Source organism: Balaenoptera musculus, chromosome 2 (genome assembly GCF_009873245.2).
Source record: "Balaenoptera musculus isolate JJ_BM4_2016_0621 chromosome 2, mBalMus1.pri.v3, whole genome shotgun sequence".
In the NCBI taxonomy this organism is placed as follows: Eukaryota; Metazoa; Chordata; class Mammalia; order Artiodactyla; family Balaenopteridae; genus Balaenoptera; species Balaenoptera musculus.
The window spans coordinates 148,836,977-148,859,861 of NC_045786.1; the positions used below are offsets into that span (position 1 = coordinate 148,836,977).

Sequence of the window (22,885 nt, forward strand, 5' to 3'; positions counted from 1 at the left end):
GAGACAAAGCAGGGTGACCAGTGAAACTCAGATGACACTGCTCCTGCCCCAGCCATCTCTCACCCCTGTGCTGGGTGCAGTGGGGACTGGGTTTCAAGGAGCTCACCGGTGAGCAAATGAGAGACTCTTGGACAAAAGAATGACACATATATACATATATATACGCACATTTTTTTTCTTGTTGAGTTTAAAAGTCCATCACCGAAGTGTGTATAGTATTCACTTTATTGCAGCGGTCTGGAACTGAACCCGCAATATCTCCAAGGTATGCCAGTATTCTGACTGATAGTTTCATGAAGCCAAAATATGTGTAAATGTATACCTTTATATGTATATATATGTAACTCTACATCTATCCAGAAGGATATTCATTAAAATACTAACTGATGGCAGTTTTCTCCAGCTGGTGGGATTATAATGGTTTGATTGACATGTCTCTGTATTTTCCAATTTTTCTGCTATTATCATGCATTAGTTACATGATCTGAAGAACAAGTTCAAAGCCCATTCTCTTTTAAAAGACCGGGATTCCAAGTCTAGGGGATGCTTTCTGGGTGATAGAGGAGGCCTTTTCTCTTCTTGTCCACCTCCCATCCTTTGAGGACGGTTCTAGACGGAACCTCAAACAGAAGTTCCCTGCCTCTGACCAATGTCTTTGCTGCCCTCTGGTGGTCATGTGAGACCTCAGCAAGTCCAATAACCAAGTTTGCCTTCCTAAGTCCCATTTCTTTCTTTTTTTTAATTCATTTTATTCTTGGCTGCGTTGGGTCTTCGTTGCTGCGCGCAGGCTCTTCTCTGGTTGCGGCAAGCAGGGGCTACTCTTCATTGAGATGCGCAGGCTTCTCATTGCGGTGGCTTCTCTTGTTACGGAGCACAGGCTCTAGGTGCACGGGCTTCAGTAGTTGCAGCACATAGGCTCAGTAGTTGTGGCGCATGGGCTTAGTTGCTCCGCGGCATGTGGGATCTTCCCGGACTAGGGCCCAAACCTGCGTCCCCTGCATTGGCAGGTGGATTCTTAACCACTGCGCCACCAGGGAAGCCCAAGTCCCATTTCTTATAACTGTTTTTTACCCCCTGAGGTTGAGCATCCTTATTAAACTGAATGAGATTTGCTCCAGTGTAAGCTTCTTTAAAGCTCTTGTGAAAATGTCATTCTTGTCAAAACCAAAGCCCCTCAGCCTTGATTGCACAGCCAGAGGGCTTGAGTTACATCATTTGAAGGGCCCTGGTGCGCACTCACCTGCTGCTTTCTAACAGTCGATCCAAGCAGTATTTGGTTTTGGTCAGTATCATTACTGTAAAGCCACCGGCACACCTGCTGAAACACAAAAGGATGGTGCTTCTCACGGTCCGAGAACGCCCTGTACTCCCACGGAATCACAATAAGTAATGGCTGGTTCCAGGGCCCCAACCTGGGACTCGTTGAGATTGTGTGGCTTTAAGCAAATTGTGTCACTTCTCTGTTCCTTCATGTGTAACAAGGGAATCGTGACCACGCCTGCCTGGATTTAAGCCCCTGCTCTACCATTTATCACTTGAATGCCTTACTTAACATCAATGTGCCTTTGATTCCTTATCTGTAAAACTGGGGGAAAACAGTGCCTAATTCACAGGGCTGGGAGGATGGAATTAATTAATACATGTGAATGATTAGATCAATGCCTGGAACATAATTACTTCTCAATAAATTTTTATTATTATTGTTACAGTTACCAGTTACCAAAGCATATTACTAGTTAATTAATGTCATTCTAAGAATGCATATAGTTAGTAGTAAGGGATTTATTATTTGATAAGTCTTTTATGTCTTAGAAACCATTCTAGGTACTGTTTAGTTAATACTCACTGCAACCCTTCACGGAAGGTGTTATCTTCATTTTACAAATGACGAAACTAAGATTCAGAGAGGTTAAGTAACTCACCCAGTATTACACAGCTAGGAAATACGGAACCAGAGTTTAATTTCATTGGTTTGGCTCTGGAGCCTCTGTTCTTTCCCGTCTGTCTGATTGACTGCTGCCTCCTAAGGTAGCTTGTTTTTACTAATATATTTTTCTGAAATACTTGGTTATAAGTTAAGGTGATGCCAGTTGCTGTAACAGATAAAGCCCAAATCTCTGTGGTTTGCGTAATAGAACTGTGTTTCTCATGAATGCAATAACTCATGAGAGCAGTCCCATTTGGTGGCAGGCCTTCCACATGGTGATTCAGGGACTCTGGCTCCTTTCCATCTTGTGGTTCTGCTCTCCCCAAGGGCTTTGGAGTCCTCTGCATTTAACAGGTGAGTGAGCAAAGAACATGGACCAGGCCTGGAAGTGACACTTCTCAACTCTGTCCATATTCCATAACTTAAAGCTCAGTCACATGGTCACACTTAACAGCAAGGGAAGCTGGGAAATGTAGTCTAGCTCTGTGTCAGGAGGCAGAGGAAACACAACCTGCCAGCCAGTCTCTGCCATACCTGGCTTATGTCTTTTGTTTAATTCTTCTTTTTTTTTGGCCACGCCACACAGCTTGCAGGATCTTAGTGCCCTGACCAGGGATCAAACTCAGGCCCCAGCAGTGAAAGCACCGCCAGGGAATTCCCCCTGGCTTATGTCTTAAATAGCCTTGAGGTCTCGGTTTAAATTTCAATTCCTCCAGTAAAAAAGCCTGGCCCCTCGAGTCTGGATTGGGTGTCTCTCCTGTGTACTGCCTTTCTTGTGTCATTCGGTGCATGTAATTGTAATTCTTTAATCATCTGTCTCCCCATTATTCAGTGGGCTGCATTCGAGCAGGGGCTATGCTGATTTCCATCACTGCTGAATTCCCAGCTCTTACACAGAGCTGGCACATAGTAGGTGCTCAATAATTGCTGAATGGATGACATCTGCTGCAAATGGTTGCAGGGGCAGAAGAAGTGGTTGGGAGTGGTTTCTTGGGCTCCCCTCCTCCCCTGGAGGCACTGAGTTTCAGAATCATGGACGGCTCATCCGGCAACAGGGCTGGAAAGCCCTCTGAGGTTGAGGTCGGTGCGTCTGTGCTTTAAGAGTGGAACTGAGACACCACGTGTGGTCACAGGTTGTCTGTGCCTCTGCACCTGCCCTCAGGGAGGACCCCATGCAGACATCTCCTCCTGCACATGTACCCAACAGGGCCTGGCTTCGAGTTTAGGAAACAAACCACTGCCACAAAGGTAAAACGATGCAGCGCATTTATCTATCTGTTGACGATTTATATACTCTCCACTTCCCAAAGAACTTTGCAGTAACTCATAAAATGAGCACGATAAGAGAGAGCAACTTGAATAGCAGGGAAAAACCAGTCCTGTCCTGGTGATATGAGATCATTGAAGATCTGGTAGCTCCAGACATAACAAGATAAGTGTTTTTTCCTTACAATCCAAATCTCTATTTTGGGACAAGATTTAGAATATTTTAGTGTTGGGCTCTTTTTGTTCTCCTCTCCCCCTCGCTGTCCCTGGGTGTCTGCTAATGCTAAGTCTTGGCCTGTAGCTGAGGTTGGGATTGGGGAGGGGGCTGTGAGCAGCTCATAGCCTCTCTTTTCAGGATTCCAAGCCTCTCTTCAGCTCCAACCCCTTGAGTTCATCCCCGCTCCTCTTCCCTTGCTACAAACCCCCTTCCACAGCCTGGTGCTAAGATGAAGGTAGTAGCGATGAGCAAAAAGACAGTCCCGCTATGCTGTCAACTATCCTCAGATGAGACGAAAAACCCAATTTAACAAGACAGAAGTGGGTGGTCGGGCAGGGGGATGGGCAAGAATCCCAGCCTGGAGCCTGCTGGCAAGTCACTTTGCACTTCTGAGCTGCCATCATCTCATCTATGAAATGGGATAACTGAACCCGGATACCCTGGGTCGGTATGAGAGTTGGGCTAACCAAAAGGGCCTCAGAGGGGCAACACACTTTGCAAGGAACCCCTCAACAAGGGCAAATGTGTCAGGCTACTTCTCTCAGTACCAGCTATGGGATGGGGGCAAAGGGGGGGAGATGGGATGGTGGGGTCACTTAGCTCTGGGCTCTTCCTGGGAAGGAGTCCAGGGTAGTCTCATGACACCCCAGGGGAAGTTGAGTTATGGGGAGGAAGACCACAGTTCCTTCATTAAGGCGTGTAGATTACAGGTACTTCTCCCTTCATTAAGGTGTGTAGATTACAGGGACCCTCTAGGTCGCCTCTGGGATTTGGGGACTGAGCTTTGTCTCTGAGCCCAGCCTCCTGGGCACAGGGAGGGCAGGAGGCAGCCTGAAGCCTGGGCCGAAGGAAGCCTGGACCAGTGACTCTGAGAGAGGAGGGAGAGTCTGTAGGCTGAGGAGCACTAAGACCTCAGCAAGATTTGTATTCCAGAACCTTCTCTGGCCCACATAGGCCAGTTCTGTGTTGATTCATAAAAGAGAAAGAGAAAAAAACCCTAGGTTCCAAAGGAGCAAATTTCCAGTCAGTTTTAAAAAGAACCAAAGCCCATCTGAGCTGGAGAAGGGATTTCCCCCAAACTCTCCCTCCACACATGCAGCAATTGACAAAGATGCTGAGAAAGTGCTGGGAAGTGGGCCCAGAGGGAAGGTGGGGAAGGGGAGGGGCAGCTGGAATGGGATGCACTTATCACCAGGCTGACAGCCCATGACCCTTCCCCCATAGGCTTCCTGGCTCCATCACCCCTGGGGTGTTTGAAATCAACTTCTCCATCCTGTAGTATAGTGCACCACTGCATGAAAACAACAGAAATATTTACCAAGGAGAAAAAAGGCCCCATAATCTTATCACCCCACCATATCAACTGTTTTCATTTTTTGGGCTTCCTTCCATCCCAATCTTCATAGTTTAATCATAGATCTACTGCACTTATGATATTAGCTTTTTTCTTTCTTTCTTTCTTAACATTGTGTGATACTGGGCAAGTTTCAGTTTCTTCATCTGCAAAATGTGATCCTCTCAGCATCCACCGCACAGAGTGGTGTGAGCCTTGAATGAGATCATGGCTGTAAAGTGCATGGCACGTAGTAGTTGCTCAGTAAATGGTAGTCACGATGATTATTTCTGGAAACATCGCTCTGGTTTTCATTATAAGTTCTTCCGTACTGCTAGAAATTCTGAACTCTTTATATGTATCAATGTGATAAAAGAAATTGGAACTACATACTTATTTTAAAAGTAGTCTGGTCACAGTGAAATGTATTATAATTAGTCTTTAAAGATTCGCATCAGTAGGTGCCTTTTCCGGTACCTCTGAGGTCTTTTCTGGCCTGAGTGGATGGTAGCAGGCCACGCTGATGTAGCTTTTTTTGAAATACGGATTCCACCACCCGCTCTCTCCATTCCTGTGATGATCTGGGAATAAAAAGCACAGGGCCCCTGGGACTCTCCACTCAGGTGTCCACTCACTATGTGTTCCTGGAGAAGTGACCTTTAGTCCTTGGTGCAGGGAACTCAAAGTGCTGGGCTCTTTCTCTATCAAGCTGCAGAGAAGGGGTGGTGTTGGGAAATTGTTCATTGGTGCATCTCTGCATAGATGAGAGCCTGAGCTGGGACATGGGCTGCTGGGGGCACTTTGATTTTAAGCGTGGCTTTGGTGAGCCCGAGGCTCCCAGGGTTGATGTCTATTGAAGGTGTTTGTGCTGCCATTTCCAGCCCACCTAAGGGTGAATTGGATTACAGGTATATCTGGGAGGATAATGGGAAAAAATTGATATAGATAGATAGATAGATGATAGATAGATAGATAGATAGATAGATAGGTAGATAGATATGGAATTTAAGACTCAAGATAGTCAACCCAGACAAAGTCCCTCTCCTTTTGGGGACTCAGTTCTTTCATTAGTGAAATTCAATCTGCAAAAATGACCAGCCGTGGAGTTAAATTATTCTTAGCTGTGGGAGGGAACTGGGAAGTCACTGGACATTTGCTCTCAAGACTTGTCACATGATGCAACACCTCTTCAAACTCTTTAAGTTGGGGGACTTCAGAGGGGCCAGGGCAGTTTGGTCCAGGGCTTCATCAATTCAATTTGTTGAATGAATGCTGTGTGCCTAGACCACGCCGGACACTGCTGTGAATACCAGGGACAACCGTGATCGGCCCGGCTGTTAGTGGGTGCACAGTCAATTTGGGAGAAGAAACAGGATATTGCCTATGGCTGTATCAGCAATGGCAACGGCTGCCATTCACCTTGGGCACCAAATGTAAAAATCTCATGGAATCCTCCAAAAAGCTCCATAATGTATATACTGGTAACATCCTCATTTTTCTGGTGAGGAAACTAAGGTGCTGAACTATGAAATAATTTGCCGGAAGTCACATGGCTAGCTAGTGGTGGAGCCGTGATTCAATTCAGTCTGTCTGACTCTAGATCACCCACCACCACCCCTCCCGATTATAGTTGTTAACTGAAATAAAAACGCGCACTGTAAAAGTTGTGGGTTAAGATTTAATCGAGGACTTTCTGAGGATTAAAGCTCAGGAGACAGCCTCTCAGATAGCTCTGGGGAACTGCTCTGAAGAGGTAAGGGAGAAGCCAGGATATATATGAATTTTTTGCTGGAAAAAACATGTAGTCAAACATCAGAAGATGACTGCTAATCACAAAGAAAGGACACCACAAGTTAATGATTTTAGAGCTTTTCTATGTGTGGGAAGATGCAATTTCTTTTGACATAATTTCACATTAAGCATGTGCATAGATGGACATAAGAGACAGCTCAAATCTCAATGTAAAAGGGTTTCCTTTCATATTATTCCTCTCAGTAGAGTTTCAAGGGCCCTCCATTTTGCTGACATTTGACATTTGACACCTTGAGATTTTATCTACAGGCACAGAAAGCAGCAACATCATCAGTATATAAAGACCCAACTGGGGAATTCCCTGGCCGTCCAGTGGTTAGGACTCTGCGCTTTCACTGCCGAGGTCTGGGTTCGATCCCTGGCTGGGGAACTAGGATCCCACGAGCCGCATAGCATGGCCAAAAAAAAAGAAAAAAGACCCAACTGCATGAGGTTGCAGTAGTCACTGCCCAGTCCTGAGGACTTAATTCCTGCTTTATTACTTTGTCTCAGATTTCAGTGCCATTTTCTTCTTCTCTACCTCCTCCCCTCTCCCTGTCCTCCTCCTTCTTCTCCTGCCCCTTCCTCCTCCTCCTCCTCCTTCTTCTATAAAGTATCAAGATATTTGAAAATACTTAGGACTTCTGTTCTCATTTCTCTTCATGCATTAAAGTAATGGAAGTTGGCAGATTTCCAGTCCCACGACCGCCCAAACATTCACATGATCTCATTGAATGGGATTTCTTTAACATTATAATTCCAAGTTTGGCAACCATCCTGGTCCAGCATTAGAGGCTGCAGGCTTCAATTTTCCAGAGTTGTAGAACCTTGTGCCATAATGCCAGTCAAGATCCCAGACGTAGCTGGGGAAACACAGATGTTACTTGGATCATCCAGAGATGATATGCTCCCAGGTGTGCGAAATCCCTGGAAGTGGGACAAAGCCAGTGACACTTCAGGAAGCAACCAGATAGTCCATTCTAGATCATTCTGCAATAAGAAGCACGGACAAGTCTCATCCTCATGACCCACGCATTTTTTTCACCTCGAAACAGTTCGCAATACAACAATTAGAAAAGGAATTGTAAACGGTACTGATGAACCTAGTGACAGGGCAGGAATAAAGATGCAGGTGTAGAGAATGGACTTGAGGACACAATGGGGGAAGGGGAAGCTGGGTCGAAGTGAGAGAGTAGCATTGACATATATACACTACCAAATGTAAAATAAATAGCTAGTGGGAAGCAGCCGCATAGCACAGGGAGATCAGCTCAGAGCTTTGTGACCACCTAGAGGGGTGGGGTAGGGAGGGTGGGAGGCAGGCTCAAGAGGGAGGGGATATGGGGATATGTGTATACATATAGCTGATTCACTGTGTTATACAGCAGAAACTAACACAACATTGTAAAGCAATTATAATCCAATAAAGATATTTTAAAAATCAAAAGAAAGAAAAAGGAAAAGGAATTGTGTGGCATACACTTCACATTCTAAAGAAATTCCAAGGAGTTGAAGATGAAAAATTTCATAGACTCTAAAAGTTTTGAGGCTCCTCGAAGGCTTCCCCTCAGTAGATCAGCATCCTCAGCCCATGGATGAGGCAACTGATGCTGGACCAACGATGCCCTCAAGGTTATACAGCTAGTTGGTGGCAGAGGCAGGACCAGGTCCCTGGTGACTGATACTCAGTTCTTGGTTCTCTCTGTCCCACCACACTACATCCCTCTCTACACCAAAGTAGGTGTGGTGAGGGAAGGCTTCACAGAGAAGGAGGAACGTGACCTGGGCTTTGAAGGATGCATGGGGCGTGAGTGGGCTTGGAAGAGGGGCCGGGCTTCCTAATGGCAGTTTAGGCTCCTCTGTGGCTTTGCTAACTGAACCGTTAGCTCCCAGAAGTAGGCGTTTGTCTCCTCCACTTTCTCCCCATTTCTGAGTTCCTGGCACAAAGGGACTGTTGGGGAGATGGATGAGGCCAGCTTCTCCATATCCACTCAAGATCTGACTCCATGTTTTAAGAGACTTGCTAAAGCACTTGGCACTGAATATAAATAGAAACTCAGCTTACAGTTCCTTCTGCTTCCTTCCTTCCTTCTTATGGATGACACTTTTAAGAGTGTGTGTCTAGTTAGTCTCTGAGAGCCATCCAGCCCCCCGGCCCCCTTAGGAATGGGCCCTGGCAGCCATGTTTGTAAGACCAATCCCTGACCCTGTGAGTTGTGAGTGTCTGAGTGACACAGGGGTGGACCCCTGACTCAAACTGGACCCATGAGACCCTCTCTCCCAATTTGGAATTGCAACTTTGAGGGGCTCCTCAAATGGTGTGCACTGAGGTGATGTTAGCTTAGGAACTGAGAGACAGCCATCTTCAGACATGGAGAAGTCCCGTGCAGGAAGGCGGGAGATGAAGCAGATGCTGAGGGGCAGCGGTGCCAAGAAACCCCAAGACCCAACTGCCCTGTGCCGGGGGAGGCCCCTGCCCAGAGGAGGCCTTCACCTCTTTTGAACGCCCCTCCTCCAGTCACACGAGAAGGACAGTCTGTTGCCTGGAACCCTCACCGTGCTCCGATGTTATCAAGTTTCTGCAGAAGGGACTCACTCAGCCAGTGTCTCACAGGGGAAGTCCTTGGCTGTGCTTTGTGCTAGAGGAACCACACTCTGGAAGGGGGGAGTGTGGGTGAAGGGGAACTTTCTTCTCTTTCTCAAAGGGAGACCCTTGGCCTGGTGGTCTCAATTTGACCCAAGCTCCAGAAGGAATGGGACTCTGGAAAAGACGTTAATTTTTTTTTTTTTTTCTTTTTTGCAAAGTTATTTAGTCAGTGGTGTGAATGGGAGAAAAAAGACCCCAGTGGTCACTTCAACCATTGTGCTAGGTACTGGCGACCAGAGGCAAAATAGGACCTTCTTGCCTCGTGGTTAGTGAGTGAGGCAGATACGTGGTTAGAATTTCACAGCAATGAGATGAGATGTAAATGCCATGATAAAGAAATGCACAGGCAGGGACGGTCCTCCAAGAAAGTCCAACGTGGGGGGTCAAAGAGGGTTTCCTGGCAGGGATGGCAACCAAGCAGGAGCCTAGGGGTGTGTAGGAGTTGGCCAGGCCAGCGGGGTAAGGGACAACCCAGAGGAAACAGCAAAAATAGAAGAGCAGAGCTGAGAAAGACAATGGTGGCTGCCGAGAAGTACAAGTGGCTGAATCACAGCTGGAGGGTGTGACTTTTCAAGGGAGCCGGGGCTTTGTTCTGCAGAGTCGTGATCTCTGAACCTTTTCAACTGTGTGCTTCATCTGTTAAATTTTTTTGAGCTTGCAAAAAAGTTTAATTAGCATGTTTAATTGTTTGCAAAGCAACATTGTATATTTATCTACAAAACAGATACTTACTCTTGTACTAATATGTTAAAGATTGTAGCTTAATTTCCTTCTGACCTTTTTTGAGGGGTTAAAAATAAATACACATAGAAATTCTAAACTATCCTCCACACCTGGTAACGCATATGGAGAATTGCTCTGCAGATGTGATCAGGAGCCCCTGCAGAATGTGGGGCACCATCTCCCTCCTCCTCTGGCTGTACACCAGCCAGATGTGTAACTGCAGCTTGAGCTGTCCCAGCCGCAGCTGACAGCCTCTGTGCTGGGTGATTCAGATCAGGAAACCTCAGTACTAGGTCTGGGCTGTGGGTTGCCTCAGCCTAGACTTCTAGAAATCCTTGTGCCTGGTTTTCCCAGTCTGAATTTCTGGATGTGCATACCACCGTGACAGCCCTTTTTTCTTTTTCTTTTTTTAAAGTTAACTGAAAGCTGGACTTTATGACTTGAGGGCAGACAGCAGAGAAGTGTAGAGCTCACCTGGACTGCTGTCTTCCTGTCTACCATTCACTTTCTTTGTCTCTGAGAGTAAAGACTTTTGAGGCACCGGGGCCTCATCTTGTCCTAGGGGCTGAGCTCCTCCAGATGAGATGCCTAATGAGGGCTTGCAGAATGGCACCTCCCTGAGCTCTTTCTGAGGACTTCAGGAACAGCTGCGACAACTAAACAATAGCACAATGACACCAACACCACCGACACTGAGCGTGGTGACCACATGCACCATACTAATGCCTCTTTATATAGTTACCATCTAGTCAACTCTCTCAACAAACCCGTGAGCGACTACGCTGACAAGTCCCACTCTACACACAAGGAAATGGGCCTGGGAGAGGTTGACTCCTTGAGTCCCCGTCCATGGGGACCTGGGATAATCAGGATTCCCGACTCCCAGGCTCCTTCCCATGGTAGGAGGGCTGGGCTTTGGAACCTCATCTTCTGTCCTCATGCCTTTGCAAGTTACTATCGTTTGAGGTTCTGCTAATCAAGCTGGGACTAAACCAGGTCAGACGAAAAGAGAACTCATAAAAGGATGGCCTGATGATATTTATTCAGAACTGTAGGGCAAAGAATAGTTAAGTAAAAAAAAAAACCAGCAAATAAAAAGGTAAAAAATTTTTTAAATTTATAGCTTTATTGTGGTATAACTGATACACACAAAAAAACTCACATATTTAATGTAAACATTTGGATGACTTTGGATATATGAAAACACCCGTAACACCATCACCACAATCAAGGTAATAAACATATCCATCACCTTCAAAAGACTCCTTGTGTCCCTCGGCTTTGTGTCTCTGTGTGCATGTTAAGAAAATTAACATGAGGTGCCCTCTTAACAAGCTTTAAAGTGCCCAGGACCCAGCGTATTTTTCACTGTAGGTTCTGGGTGGTATAGCAGGTCTCCAGGACTTACTCATCTCATCTAACTGTGACTTTATATCCATTGACACAATTCCCCATCCCACCACACCCCTGCCCCTGGCAACCACCACCATTCTATTTTCAGCTTAAGGACATAAACACGAAGTTAAAAATAAAATTAAGAAAAAAATTTTTAACTCTAGGGCATCTTGTAAAGCCTCATCATCGTATGCTTCCCTGGCAGGAATGAGGTGGGAGAGGCTATAGGATCAGTTCACCTGTTGGAAGGAGGTAAAAGGAAAAACTTTTTCCTTGCGGTTCCTGAGGTAGAGTTTGAGGTTCCTAAGGTGGAGTATTTGCATTGTTGCTACTGTTTTTAACTAGCATAAAAATGGCTTATATACGGGGTCATAACATTGCAAACAATTACAAAAAGGGTAAAGAAAATGTGAAAGTTCTCCGCATCTCCAGACCTACCCCGAGGCCCACTCTCCACAGACAAACATGTGAAGTCACATTCGGGTTTTGTGCTTTTAGTGGTTACATTCAGAATTCAAAAATATGTTTATACTTCTGTTTCTCAGCTTATCCACTTTAAACATTATTTAAAGACCCCCTCACTTTAAATAATGTGGCCATTGAATATTGAGGAATTTAATTCCATTATATGTCACCTCATTTTTCCCCTCCCAATTTTTACTTATATTCTTGTTTTTAGTCTATTGGTAATCTTTATCACTTGAAACAATTTGCTTAAATCTGTATTCCTCGGTCTGTCACCTTTTACAGTGTCCTTTTTACGGTATCTCCCGCTCACATTATGTAAGTCACTTGAAAGTCATTTCAATGGGATTTTCCTGTCAAGCACCTGGGCTCAGTCCATCTTAGACCAAAGGTATAAGGGCGTTTTGAAAGTAATCTTTAGATAATAACAGACTCGGAAAGTCCACTGGTACATCTATTTTCTCAGCCCCTAACCTTAATCCTACCACGTGACTACATGAATCCACAGAAGCTACATTGACCAGTAGAATGAGAGAGAAATAGTACTTTTGTATCCTCTTAGATATATCCTTGAGGGTGATAGTGAGCACAGAGGGACTGTTATACACTCTATCCCATCTATGTCCAGGGTGGTAATACAGATAAAATGCTCCCTAAATGAATTCCACAGCTAATTCAGTACCACAGGATTCTATTTACAAATACATTCATGAGAGATTTCTCATTTATGTGAATGCTTCTGTATTTCAAAGAATAGCTCACAAGGAAACTAGTCCTTCCACTCCTGTGTGGCATTTAGTGAGGCTACCTGGGCCGGCCACGAGTCTCGTCATCTAGATTCCCGAGGACAGGATGATTCCACCTCCACCACGGGGCAGGTAAGATTGAGGAATTGTGCAGGGAACACGGGAGTCTGGGAACATGTATGTAATGTCTGTCCAAACACAGAGACATTCTGTTTGCTGAAACACCAGAGTGATGAAAGAGTTCCTAGGGACATGAATTGGGAAACTTGACAGAGGGACACCTGAGGCTGATGGACAAGAGGGCGGCCAGTCTTGCACGACTTCATCGGTTTTGTCGAGCTATACAAACCACCAATCCATCCATACCACTGTCTCCCTCAAACTGCCACAGTCTTAGAAATGTATGGAGATACTCTGGGACTTCCCTTATGGCGCAGTGGATAGGACTCCATGCTCCCAATGCAGGGGGCCCGGGTTCGATCCCTGGTCAGGGGACTAGATCCCACATGCATGCCTCAACTAAGAGTTTGCATGCTGCCACTAAGACCCAGTGCAACCAAGTAAATAAATAAATAAATATGAAAAAAAAAAGAGGGCTCATGTCCTTTGCTTTTTTTATTTAAAAAAAAAAAAAAGAAATGTATGGAGATATTCTAAAATACCAGTCTCTTGTATGTATGTAATAGTTTAAATTCATTTTTATTATTATTACAGTGTGCATGTTTACTAGAGAAAATAGTTGTTACCATTCTGGTGTGCAGTCTCCCAATTATACACATACAGTTCATCCCACAGTTCAGTCTCAGCAGCCTTGCCTCTTTGATTAGTCTTTTTGTGCACTTCTTTAATATTTTATGGCATGTTGCCTGTGATGGTTATTCTTTGTGTGGGGGTGGGGGAGAGTCTGATATTTGGTCAAACATTATTCTGGCTGTTTTTGTGAGAGTGTATTTACATGGGTTTAACATTTAAACCGATAGACTGAATAAAGCAGATTGCCCTCAGTTGCGACTTTAGCTAAGTTTCTCCATAGCATTGCTGCCTCAACATCCATTTTGGCCAGTGGCCTGTGGGGGCCTTGAACTAACACTAGCCCCGCACGGAAGGCACCCCTAGATAACAGCCACCAGGTCACAAGTAAATGTGAGTTCCTGATATGACTCAACAGCTCTGTGATTAACAGCCCACCCCACTCCCTGCCCTGCCCACCCAGCACCTTCCCCTTGTGTTCCACCTTAGATAAGACCCCCATGGAGCCTCCCAAAACCCTGCTCTTTTGGTTTAAATTGACCAAGCCAGCTTTAGCCTGGGGACCCCAAAGCACTAATATAGGCATGTGCCCCAGGTCCTGCCACTCTTTCTGCTTTCACCCTGCCTTAACCTCCTCTCCAGGTGTGCCCTGTGCTTCCTCCAGGACCTGTGAGTAATAAACTTCTCCATTTCGATTTCTCTTGTGGTCTTTTGTGGAACCAGGGCTCACCATCCTGCACCCAGTGCATCATTTAACAAATGTTAATTTAAGAAAGTCGTAACACCTCCCTAATCTGGTGGGCCTCACCAGATCAGTTGAAAGCCTGAACAGAACAAAAAGATTCATCCACACATGGGTATGAGGAGTTCCTCCTGCTTGACTGCTTTCAAGCTAAGTCTTTTTTTTTTCTGCCTTCAGACTCAAACTGAAATATCAGTTTTTCCTGGGTCTAGAGCCTGCTGGCCTTTGGACTGGAACCACACCATTGGCTCTCCTGGGTCTCCAGCTTGCCAACTGTAGATTTTGGAATTTGCTCTCTATAATTGTGAGTTGGTTTCTTATAATAATTCTTTCTGTCTCATATATATGTGTGTCTGTGTGTGTGTATAGGTTCTGCTCTGTTTCTTTAACTAAAACATTGCCTCTTTCCTTAAAAAAAAAAGGTAAAGACTGGAAAAGTGAAAGTGCTGTACTAATCACAAGAAATGTAAATCTTCTAACTTTATAGCAACTGAGATAAAAAGTGGAAATCACTGAGCATGTTGAGAGCAGCAAAACTTTATCCAGTTGATATAAATCCAATGGATATTCAGTTATAAAGGGGCAAATATAAATAATTAAAGAACAGGGTTGAAATGCTAGAAATATAACATCAAAGATGTGCCTAACAATCCAAAATTCCATCAACAATCAAATGGATAAATAAATTAATTATATTCATTCATTGGAATATCAACATCAGAAGGAACAAACTACAACTACACTCAATAGACAAATAAACAGAGAAAATGTACAAAGAAAAGAGAAAATCAATAAAGTTAAAAGTTTATGCTTTTAAAAGATCGATTAAACCAACAAATAGGGAAACCTATAGAGAAAGTAGATTAGTGGTTGCCTAGGGCTTGAGGTGATAGAGACAGATGAGAGATTTGGGAAGTGATGGCTAAGGGGTACAGGGTTTCTTTTTTGGAATAATGAAAATATTCTAAAATTTATTATGGCGAAGGATGCACAACTCTCTGAGTATGGTAAACGCAATTTATTGTACACTTTAAATGGGTGGATTGTATAGTATGTAAATTACATCTCAATAAAGCTGTTAACATATAATGGCAAAATTAAGATATTCACAGATAAACAAAAGCTGACAGAATTTATCACTGGTAGGCCTATCCTACAAGAAATACTAAAGGGAGACCTTTAGGCTGAAATGAAAGGATGCAAGATAGTGCCTTGAATCCACATGAAGAAAATAAAGAGCACTGGTAATGGTAACTACATAGGTTAAAAGAAAAATAAAATTAAATGAAAAAGGGGACTTCCTTGGCGGTCTAGTGGCTAAGACTTCTCCTTCCAGTGCAGGGGGTGTGGGTTCAGTCCCTGGTCGGGGAGATAAGATCCCACATGCCTCACAGCCAAAAAACCAAAACATAAACAGAGCAATATTGTAACAAATTCAATAAAGACAAAAAAAAAAATGGTCCACATCAAAAAAATCTTTAAAAAAAATTAAATTAAAAGGAAATTAAGGGGCTTCCTTGGTGGTGCAGTGGGTTGAGATCTGCCTGCCAATGCAGGGGACCGGGTTCGAGCCCTGGTCTGGGAAGATCCCACATGCCGCGGAGCAACTAGGCCCGTGAGCCACAACTACTGAGCCTGCGCATCTGGAGCCTGTGCTCCGCGACAAGAGAGGCCGCAATAGTGAGAGGCCCGCGCACCATGATGAAGAGTGGCCCCCGCTTGCCACAACTAGAGAAAGCCCTCGCACAGAAATGAAGACCCAACACAGCCAAATAAATAAATAAATTAATTAATTATTTTTAAAAAAAGGAAATTAAAGACTTCCCTGGTGACGCTGTGGTTAAGAATCCGCCTGCCAATTCAGGGGGCACAGGTTCGAGCCCTGGTCCAGGAAGATCCCATATGCCACGGAAGCAACTAAGTCTGTGCGCCACAACTATTGAGCCACCACAGAGTAACTAAACCCGTGAGCCACAACTACTGAGCCCCCATGCCACAACTACTGAAGCCCGTGTGCCTAGAGCCCATGCTCCACAACAAGAGAAACCACCGCAATGAGAAGCCCATGCACTGCAATGAAGAGTAGCCCCCGCTCGCCGCAACTAGAGAAAGCCCGTGCGCAACAAAAAAGACCCAAAGCAGCCAAAAATAAAAATAAATAAATAAATAAAATTTAAAAAAATATTGTAACAAATTCAATAAAGACTTTAAAAAAACAAAACAACAACAACAACAACAACAAATGGTACATTAGAAAATATCTATTTAACCCCAAAGCAGGAAGTAATAGAGGAATAGAGGCACAAAAAAGACATAAGAACATAAGACATGTAGAAAACAAGTAGCAAAATGGCAGACATAAACTCTACTTTATTGGCAATTACATTAAATGCAAATGGATTAAACACTCCAATCAAAAGGCAGCAATTGGCAGAATGGATTTTAAAAAATGTGATCCAACCACATGCAGTCTAAAGAAATGCACTTTATTTTTTTTCTTGCTATTTGCCACAATATTTTTTTTTCATTTTTTTTTAATTGGGGTATATTTGTGTTACAATGTTGTGTTCGTTTCCACTGTACAGCGAAGTGAAGCAGAGTTCCCTGTGCTATACAGCAGGTTCTTATTAGTCATTAATTTTATCCACATCAGTGTATACATGTCAATCCCAATCTCCCAATTCATCCCACCCCCACCCCCACTTTCCCCCCTTGGTGTCCATACATTTGTTCTCTACATCTGTGAAGAAATGCACTTTAGATTCAAAGACATAAATAGATTGAATGTAAAAGGATGGGCAAACATATGCCATGTAAACAATAGCCAGAAGAAATCTGGAGTAGTTATGCTAATATCAGAAAAAAAATAGACCTTAAGAAAAATATTAGCAGGGTGGCAAAGAAGGATATTTTACAATAATAAAAGGATCAATCCCTCAAGAAGACATACCGATTATAAACATGGATGCATGTAACAACATACTTCTTAAAATACATGAAGCAAAAACTGACAGAATTGAAGGGAGAAATAGACAATTCAACAATAATAGTTGAAAATTCTAACACCCCACTTTCATTAATAGATAGAACAACTGGACATAAGATTAGCAAGGAAATAGAAAACTTGAACAACATTCTAAACCAACTAAACCAGACATTGATAGAAAATTCCACTCAAAAGCAGACACATGTTCTCTCAATTGCACCATGGAACGTTCTCCAGAATAGACCATTTATTAGTCCATAAAACAAGTCTCAATAAAGTTATAAGGACTGAAATCATACAAAGTATATTTTCCAACTGCAATGGAATGAAATTAGAAATAAGTAACAGGAAAAAAAATGGAAAATTCACACACATGTTGATACTAAATAACACAATCCTAAATAACCAATAGATCAAAAAAGAAATCACAAGGGAAATGAAAAGATAATTTGAGATGAATGAAAACAAAAACATAACACACCAAAACTTATGGGATGCAGCTAAATCATTACTTAGAGGGAATTTTCTAGCTGTATATGTCTATATCTGAATAGAAGAGAGATCTCAAATAAATAACCTAAACCTCTACCTTAGGAAACTAGAAAAAGAAGGACAAACTAACCGGAAGGAAGCAGGAGGAAGGAAATAATACAAAACAGAGCAGAAGTAAATTATATAGAGAATAGAAAAACAGTAGAAAAATTCAAGAAAGCCAGAAGTTGGTCCTTTGAAAAGATCAACATAGATGAAAAACCTTTAACTAGTCTGACCAAGAAAAAAGAAAGAGAGAAAAGACTCAAATTAATAAAATCAGAAATGAAAGGGGGCATTACTATTGATCTTACAGAAATAAAAATGATTATAAGAGAATACTAAAACAATTTTATGCAAACAAATTGGATAACCTAGATAAAATGTAAAGTTCCTAGAAAGATACAAACTATGCAACTTAATCAAGAAGAAATTTTAAAATCTGAATAGAATGAAAACAAATAAAGAGACTGAATTAGTAGTCAAGATCTTGCCACCAAGAAAAGCCTAGGACCTAGGTTTCACTGGTGAATACTATACTATCAAATGTTTAAAAAGAATTAACATCAATCCTTCTCAAAACCTTCCAAAAATTAGAACAACATATGAAAAGGATTATACACCATGACCAAGTGGAATTTAGTCCAAGAATGCAAGATTGGTGCAACATACAAAAATTAATCAATATAATCATATTATTAGAATAAAGAACAAAACCCACATGATCATCTCAATAGATGCAGAAAAAGCATTTGACAAAATCCAACAGCTTTTCATGATAAACTCAACAAACTATAAGTAGAAGAGAACTTTCCCAACATGATAAAGGACATCTATGAAAAACCCATAAATAACATTATGCTCAGTAGTGAAAGACTGAAGGCTTTCTCACCAAGATCAGGAACAAGAAAAGGATATCGACTCTAACCATTACTATTCGACATTATACTGGAATTTCTAGTAGTGAAATTAGGCTAGAAAAAGAAATAAAAGACATACATATTGGAAAGAAAAAAAGTAAAACTATATCTACAGATGACATGATCTTGTATATAGAAAATCCTAAGGAATTCACACACAGATACAAATTTGTTAGAGCTGATAAACAAGTTCAGCAAGGTTGCAGGATACAAAATCAATTTACAAAAATCAATTATATTGCTATACACCAGCAACGAATGATCCAAAAATGAAATTAAGAAAATAATTCTATTTATATTAGCATCAAAAAGGACTAAATTTAACCCAAAAAACCCCGCAAACTTTACACACCAAAACTACAAAACATCATTGAAAGAAATTAAAGAAGACCTGGATAAATGGGAAGACATCCCATGTTTATGTGTTGGAAGACTTAATATTGTTAAGAGGGCAATACTTCCCTAATTGTTCCTACAGATTTGATGCAATCCACATAATTTTCCAACTACCTGTTTTTGCAAAAACTGATAAGCTGATCCTAAAATTCATATGGTATTATAAGGGTTTCAGAATAGCGTAAACAATCTTAAAAAGAATAAAGTTGAAGGACTCACATTTCCCAATTTCAAAATTACTACAAGAAAACAAAACAAAACATACTACAAGACAGGGTACAACTGGCATAAGGATAGACATATAAATCAATGAAGGAGATTTTAGAGTCCAGCAACAGACCCACACATTTATAGATAATTGATTTCTGATAAAGTTTCCAAGACCATTCAATGGGGGAAGAATGGTCTTTTCAACAAATAGTGCTGGGACAATTGGATATCTACATGCAAAAACATTAATTTGAACCCATACTTCACACCCTACAAAAATTAACTCAGAATGGATCAAAGACTTAAACGTAAGATCTACAACTATTAAAACTCTTAGAAGAAAAATGTAGGTGTAAATCTTTGTGACCTTGGGTTAGGCAATAGTTTCTTAGACATGACACCAAAAACACAAGCAACCAAAAGAAAAAAAAATTATGTAACTTGGACTTCATTAAAATTAAAACCTTTCTGCTTAAAAGGGCCCTATCAAGAAAGTAAAAGACATTATTTCAATAGAAAAAGTAAGTCATCAATCCAGGTTCAGCTTTAATTTCAGCAATCCCATTCCAAGAGACTTGAAAATATATCTCCACACAAAACTTGTACACAGATGTTTCTAGCTGCATTATTTATAAAAGCCAAAATGTAGAAACAACCCACATGTCCATCAAATGATGAATGGACAAACAAAATGTAGCTTATCTACACAATGGGATATTATTGGGTCATAGAAAGGAATGAAATACTGATACATGCTACAACATGGATAAACCATGAAAAGATTATGCTATATGAAAGAAACCAGTCACAAAGCCTGTGTGACTCTATTTACATGAAATGTCCAAAATAGACAAACCCACAAAGATAGAAAGTATGTTAGTGGTTGCCAGAAAGAGAGGGGAGGAGGGAATGGAGAGTGACTGCTAACAGGTACAGAATTTCTTTCTGAGGTGATGAAAATGTTCTGAAATTAGATAGTGGTGACAGTTGCACAACTCTATGAATAGACTGAATTTTTTACTTTAAAGGGGGAAATTTCATGGTGTGTGAATTATATCTCAATTTTAAAATCCTCTAAGAAGTATGAGCAAATAAAGTAATCCCAGGAATGCAAGGTTGGTTTAACATTCAAAAAATCAATTAATGTAATTATCATAAAATGGAATAAAGGAGAGAGATCATGGAATTATATCAATAGATTAAGAAAAAGCATTTGACAAAATTCAACAAACATACATTCAAGATGAAGGCTCTCAACAGACTAGAAATAGAAGGGAATTTCCTCAACCTGATGAAGGAAAATCTATAAAGTATAAAACTGTATAGGTTACATTCTACTTAATGGTAAAGACTGAATGCTTATCTCTTCAGATTAGAAATAAGGCAAGGATGTCAACTCTCAATACTTTATTCAACACTGAACTATACACAAAGCCTATGCAACAAAGCAAGAAAAAAAGGCAAATGGGTTGGAAAGGAAAAAGTAAAACTGTCTTTATTCACAGAAAACATAATCATCTAAGAAAATCCTAAGGAATCTACATAAAAGCTACTAGAACTAATAAATGACTACAGCAAGGTTGCAGGTATTCCTATCTAGGTAGTCACCCAAGAAAAATGAAAGCATATAGCCCCCAAAAGACTTTTACATTTAATTGGCGTAGCAACTTTACTCATAATAGTCAAAACTTGAAGACAACTCAAATGTCCAACAACAGGCAAATAAATAACAAACTGCCCTTGGAGGAGACATCTTTGTTCAGGGGCCAGTTGCTACTGAACCTTTGCCCTATGGAGCTAGGAGAGGGTGGAAAGGAAGACAATGGGACAGTAAGGTTAGTGATACTAATCTGGCCTGGCCAGCCTATGAACAAAGAACACTTGGTTGGGAGGTAGAGAGGAGAGTTGCTTAGCAAGAGAGGAGTGAAGGTCGCAGACAGGACTGTGAGATTTGGGAAGTAGTAACAAAGATCTCAGAAGAGAAAGGATAGCCTGGTACAATAGCTTTGAGGAGGGTGACTCTGGGGAGAAACTGTGTAAAGAGGACTTCAGAAAGTTGGTATGTGATGTGATTCCCTCTTCTTAATGCTTCTTTTGGATGAGACACTGTACTGGGATAAGCCCAGATCTATTTGGGCTATATAAAATAAATACAACAGCAGTAACACCTATAGGCACCAAATGCTTACTAGGCACCAATCACTGTGCTAAGCAATTTAAATACGTTCAATATTATGAGGTGGGTACTGTAATTCCCATTACATAGATGAGGAAACTGAGGCACAGAATTTTATGTGCTCTGCCCAAGATCACGTGGTTACTAAGTGGCAGAGACAGAACATTTGATTGCATATTCAAACCCAAAGCTAAGAAGCTGTTTCCCTTTTCTCACCTTCTTCCATAGAGCTTTCTCCACACCCTTTCAGGGTTGGGTGGGTGAGGGAGGGGTGCTGAAGAGTGATTTGGTAGACCTCACATTCCCAAAGCACCTTATGTCCAAATGAGGTCATATATCCAGCCAGAAAGACTCAGCCAAGCCCGAGAGAACATCCAGGGATCCATCCAGCATTGAAGCTACTTCCCACTGCCAGTCAGTACCACCTCCAGCGAGCCATGAACTAATAATTGTATAAATACCATAATTATCTGGTTCTAGTGCAAATACCTTGCTTTAAAAATACACCATAATTTTTGTTACCTCATCCTGATATATCTTCAGTTTTTAATCCAGTCGGCAATTAAAAAATGGAATGGCCTCTCTCATCCTTTGAGAGCCCCTGTTCCCTTCCCTCTGGTCTGCGAGGGGCAGATAAGAGGGGAGCCTGCCGGAAGCAGCTCTGAGGCTCACCCTAGGAGCTGCCCATGGCTCCGTGGTCAGCATGGCTACACCCACAGGCTGAAGTAGGTCCAAAACCTGGGGACTCAGAAGCTGCATGGAACAAAGCATATCTGTCCAGAGGTTTCCTGAGCTTTGAGGGGGTTTGTGAGGAGTTTACCAGGTACAGGTTGATAGGGGGCATCGCTGCTTTGGGGTGCATGGTCTTTAATCCATTGGTTCTCACCTGGCAGTTTTGATCCCCCCTCCCCCCACCAAAAGGACATCTAGCAAGGTCTGGAAACTTTTTTAAAAATTTATTTTATTGAAGTATAGTTGATTTACAATTTATGATGTGTTTTTTTTAAACATCTTTATTTATGATGTTTGTTAATTTCTGCCGTACAGCTAAGTGATTCAGTTATACATATATATACATATACATATTCCTTTTCATATATTTTTCATTACAGTTTATCACAGGATATTGAATATAGTTCACTGTGCTGTACAGTAGGATCTTGTTGTTTATCCATCCTATATATAATAGTTTGCATCTGCTAATCAAGGTCCGGAAATATTTTCGATTTTCATAACTGGGGAGTTTTACTGGCATCTAGTGGGTAGAGATCAGAGATGCTGATAAACAGCCTACAATGCACAGCATAGCCCCCCACAACAAAGATTTATCCACTCCAAATGTCAAAATGCTGAAGTTGAGAAACCCTATTTAACCCTTTGGGACCAGCACATTCATGGCGGCTGCTCCCTCCTAAGAAGCTTCCTACAAAGCTTTATCTGGGTTTAAAGCCCAGATTAAAGGGTTGGACTACAGGCCCTGCCCATGCCCTCAGGGGGAATTTCCTTATTATCACCTGGCCACCCACTCTGGCCCCTTTGCTGGAGGGCTCTGCCCTCAGGTAAATATTTTCCCTACTTGTTTGGGAAACTTTGAGAAAAATCCCCTTTAGCCATCTTGTAAGCACTGAAGATGTACCATACTGTGCTTTGTGCTTTACCACCAA

The 22,885-nt window shown here is 42.1% G+C and overlaps 1 protein-coding gene across 1 annotated transcript in view; it reads left to right on the forward strand.

The window, feature by feature from the left end:
• BATF (basic leucine zipper ATF-like transcription factor) overlaps positions 1-22,885 on the forward strand; it is a 77,660-nt gene that overhangs the window by 27,463 nt on the left and 27,312 nt on the right. The window contains 1 exon segment of the mRNA XM_036843326.1: positions 14,180-14,306. The gene's annotated coding sequence lies outside the window, so the exon portion shown is untranslated.